Here is a 5,189-nt window from a genome sequence, read left to right on the forward strand (position 1 = left end):
ACTAAATACATGAGCAGCGCAGAGAACAGGAACAGCACAATGCAGGGATATAGAACCTGGACAACAACACACTGCAGGGATATAAAACATGGACAGCACACTGCAGAGATGTAGAACATGGAAAACAACTCACTGCAGGGATTTAGAACATGAACAGCACAATGCAGGGATTTAGAACATGAACAGCACAATGCAGGGATATAGAACATGAACAGCACAATGCAGGCATAGAGAACATGGACTGCAGCACACGGCACTCATAGAGAGCACCACTCAGTCTATCTGTGAGCATGATTATCTCCATGATCCGATAACATCTGAGTGGTTACAGTTATGCAAATTGTATGATTGGCTTTTACTGTAGTTAAGTATTAAGCTACCATTTAGGACAATCCACCAGAAATATGGAGATAACACATATATATATATATATATATATATATATATATATATAATATATATTATATTATATTTATACATAACATTTAAAGGCTTATACCAGGAACTTCATGTAAATCTAGTCTTTCAACTGTCACCACAACATTCTTCAACATTCCAAGTCTATTTGGTCAACAATGTGCTTCAGCTTGGATTTCACACGTTATCATTGAGCATACAGATGGACACATTGGGACAAAAACCTAACAGTCTGTGAACAGGAAATTGTGTCACAACTAGTTGACTAACAGAGATTGTAGGAATGCAGAAAGGGACACTTTCTATGAGTCAGTAGCAGCAGATTTACATGCTGCCACAGACTAACGAGTAATAGTACTTCGAGGTGTGCTTTATGTCTGTGTACTGGACATAAAGACACCCTATAGAAGCCTGGACTACTGAAAAAACACGCCAAAAACACGCACCCTATAGAAACCCAGGATACTAAACCCAAAACACCCTATTGAAACCTGGGATACTGAACCATGAACCCAAATCACAGACCCTAATCAACCTGGGCTACTAAACTAAATCTCAGACGCACCTCTACAAATCTGGGCTACTGAACAAAAAACCCAGACCCTATAGAAACCTGGGCAACTGAACACAAAACCCAGACCCTATAGAAACCTAAAGAAGAAGAGCCCTCTTCCCCAACCATCCCGTGTACCTGCATAGGTACCGGAGTTGGCCGGTATATAAATATAGACTGAGGAGGTGAGCTGGGCTATGCTGACTGTTGCAGGCCTGACCACAACAATACCCTGGAGAATGCTTCTCCTATGGTCTAATGGAAGTTTCCACTGCTGCTCTCACTAGTGAGTTCCTCTCTCCCCCCCACCTCCCCCTCCCCCAGTAAACCAGCTGGGCTAAGGATTGCAGAAAGGAAGAGGTAAGGAGGAAGGACTCACAAGTTGGCTTAGGCCATATGAACGCTTTTTGTTTCGTTTTTGACGACACCCGTATATCGAGATGTGGGTACCGATGGCAAAAAATGCCAGTGGGTCAGTCACATCAAGGTCAGGTCAAAGCCTACGTTATTTCTCTACCGTCTACCTTCAGAATGAAAAAGGGGTAAGACACAGACAATGTGGATGACAATGTACAATAATAATAATACATTTTATTTATAGGCCCCATTTAATCCGAAGATCTCAAAGTTAAAAAGCGGTGTTTTAAATATTTTTTAACAAAAATAAAAATAAAAGGGCCTTTAAAAACATCTAAGAGTGGGAGCCAAAGGTTTTCTTAAAAATAAATGTTTTACGACCAATCACCAATTTTTAAAGCAATCAGTGGATTTTGGTGCCCTCAAGGTGTCAGGGAGGGCGTTCCACAGGCGTGGGGCGGCCGCACTGAAGGCCCTATCTCCCAAGTTGAGTCCTCGGTACGTGAAGGAGGTTTGAGTGAGTGCGGCGGAGGGAGCGTGTTGTGTCATGTCGGTTGAGAAGTTCTTTGAGGTAGGGGAGGGCATGTCCATGGATACATTGGTGGGTGTGGAGGGAAACATTGTACTCAATCCTGGTGGAAACGGGAAGCCAGTGGAGTGAGTGGAGGATGGGGGTAATGTGCTCATGCTTGCGCATTGTCATCAGGATCCTAGCTGCAGAGTTTTGTATGTATTGGAGCCTCTGCAGGCTCTTGCTAGGGATCCCGATGAGTGGTGCATTACAGTAGTCCAGTCTGGAGGAGATAAAGGCATGAATTCGTTTTTCGGAGTCTGAGAGGGAGAGAATGAGGCGGAGTTTGGAAATGTTGCAGAGGTGATAGAAGCAGGTCTTGCAGAGGTGGTTGATGTGGGATTCAAAAGTGAGTTGAGGGTCGACAAAGCAAGGATGTGGTTCAAAGTCCTTTTTTTTTGCCAAGTGCAAGGTGCTGACACCATGAAATAGCCCTTATTACCCACAGAAGAGCAGCAACGGCGGCACCTAAAACAAATTCTATCTCAAAACATTCTGATGAAGAGAAGTGTTTATTCACTGTAGGGCCCTGGAAAGGAGCAGTCTAAAGGAGTGGCCCTGTTACAGTCTAAAGGAGTGGCCCCTGTTACAGTCTAAAGGAGTGGCCCCCTGTTACAGTCTAAACGGAGTGGCCCTGTTACAGTCTAAAGGAGTGGCCCCTACAGTCTAAAGGAGTGGCCCCTGTTACAGTCTAAAGGAGTGGCCTCCTGTTACAGTCTAAAGGAGTGGCCCCTGTTACAGTCTAAAGGAGTGGCCCCTGTTACAGTCTAAAGGAGTGGCCCCTGTTACAGTCTAAAGGAGTGGCCCCTGTTACAGTCTAAAGGAGTGGCCTCTGTTACAGTCTAAAGGAGTGGCCCCTGTTACAGTCTAAAGGAGTGGCCCCCTGTTACAGTCTAAAGGAGTGGCCCTGTTACAGTCTAAAGGAGTGGCCCCTGTTACAGTCTAAAGGAGTGGCCCCTGTTACAGTCTAAAGGAGTGGCCCCTGTTACAGTCTAAAGGAGTGGCCCCTGTTACAGTCTAAAGGAGTGGCCCCCTGTTACAGTCTAAAGGAGTGGCCCCTGTTACAGTCTAAAGGAGTGGCCCCTGTTACAGTCTAAAGGAGTGGCCCCCTGTTACAGTCTAAAGGAGTGGCCCCAGTTACAGTCTAAAGGAGTGGCCCCTACAGTCTAAAGGAGTGGCCCCTGTTACAGTCTAAAGGAGTGGCCCCCTGTTACAGTCTAAAGGAGTGGCCCCTGTTACAGTCTAAAGGAGTGGCCTCTGTTACAGTCTAAAGGAGTGGCCCCTGTTACAGTCTAAAGGAGTGGCCCCTACAGTCTAAAGGAGTGGCCCCTGTTACAGTCTAAAGGAGTGGCCTCTGTTACAGTCTAAAGGAGTGGCCTCTGTTACAGTCTAAAGGAGTGGCCCTCTGTTACAGTCTAAAGGAGTGGCCCCTGTTACAGTCTAAAGGAGTGGCCCTGTTACAGTCTAAAGGAGTGGCCCCTGTTACAGTCTAAAGGAGTGGCCCCCTGTTACAGTCTAAAGGAGTGGCCCCTGTTACAGTCTAAAGGAGTGGCCCCTGTTACAGTCTAAAGGAGTGGCCTCTGTTACAGTCTAAAGGAGTGGCCCTGTTACAGTCTAAAGGAGTGGCCTCTGTTACAGTCTAAAGGAGTGGCCCCTACAGTCTAAAGGAGTGGCCCCTGTTACAGTCTAAAGGAGTGGCCCCTGTTACAGTCTAAAGGAGTGGCCCTGTTACAGTCTAAAGGAGTGGCCCCTGTTACAGTCTAAAGGAGTGGCCCCTGTTACAGTCTAAAGGAGTGGCCCTGTTACAGTCTAAAGGAGTGGCCCCTGTTACAGTCTAAAGGAGTGGCTCCTGTTACAGTCTAAAGGAGCGGCCCCTGTTACAGTCTAAAGGAGTGGCCCTGTTACAGTCTAAAGGAGTGGCCCCTGTTACAGTCTAAAGGAGTGGCCTCTGTTACAGTCTAAAGGAGTGGCCTCTGTTACAGTCTAAAGGAGTGGCCCCTACAGTCTAAAGGAGTGGCCCCCTGTTACAGTCTAAAGGAGTGGCCCCTGTTACAGTCTAAAGGAGTGGCCCCTACAGTCTAAAGGAGTGGCCTCTGTTACAGTCTAAAGGAGTGGCCCCTGTTACAGTCTAAAGGAGTGGCCTCCTGTTACAGTCTAAAGGAGTGGCCCCTGTTACAGTCTAAAGGAGTGGCCCCTGTTACAGTCTAAAGGAGTGGCCCCTGTTACAGTCTAAAGGAGTGGCCCCTGTTACAGTCTAAAGGAGTGGCCCTGTTACAGTCTAAAGGAGTGGCCTCTGTTACAGTCTAAAGGAGTGGCCCCTGTTACAGTCTAAAGGAGTGGCCCCTGTTACAGTCTAAAGGAGTGGCCCCCTGTTACAGTCTAAAGGAGTGGCCCCTGTTACAGTCTAAAGGAGTGGCCCCTGTTACAGTCTAAAGGAGTGGCCCCTGTTACAGTCTAAAGGAGTGGCCTCTGTTACAGTCTAAAGGAGTGGCCCCTGTTACAGTCTAAAGGAGTGGCCCCTGTTACAGTCTAAAGGAGTGGCCCCTGTTACAGTCTAAAGGAGTGGCCCCTGTTACAGTCTAAAGGAGTGGCCCCCTGTTACAGTCTGAGCACGCCATTGTTCATATACTGCCCCACCAGTAGAGGAAAGGCCATGTTCATATACTGCCCTGCCAGTAGAGGAAGGGCTATGTTGAACCTGGGCCATAAACCAACACAGTGTGTGCAGGAGGGAGGGACAGAACAGCTGGCCTCATTTTGAAAGTGCATTTTTCAGCTCCTTCCAGAAGGCTGCATGCCGACGCACACTGGCCCTTTAAATCGCCTTTAAGTGTCATCTCGCACGCACCCAACTATGCTGAGTCATTGGGTTCAGGCTGCTTTTGTAACCTCCGCCCAGTAGGGCTTCTCATTGGCTCAGGCTCCACGCTACAGTCCACGTGGTTGGCTGCCAGCTCTACTAATCAGAGGCTTTCTTTTGGGCGTTTCTTAAAGGGACAGAAGTGCATTGACTCCCCGATGACAGACGCTGGTGGGTTGCTCTGATAGCCACAGAGACTGAGTGGTACTAACGTTGCTGCTTGAGGTGCTGGTGCCAGCTTTTCTATGTGCTGTTTATGTTCTTATCTGTTTGATGCTCAAAATGAGTGTGTCTGTGGGTATTTAGGTATGTGGGTGTGTGGAAAGGAATTCTCAAGATGGCAGGGTTCTACTAGCAGTGCCAAACAGTTGATGTGAAATAAAAACAGGCCTACGGCATGTTCAATGTAGTGGCGTGTTCCAAAGTCATCA

This window comes from Gadus macrocephalus, chromosome 16, assembly GCF_031168955.1.
Source record: "Gadus macrocephalus chromosome 16, ASM3116895v1".
NCBI lineage: Eukaryota > Metazoa > Chordata > Actinopteri > Gadiformes > Gadidae > Gadus > Gadus macrocephalus.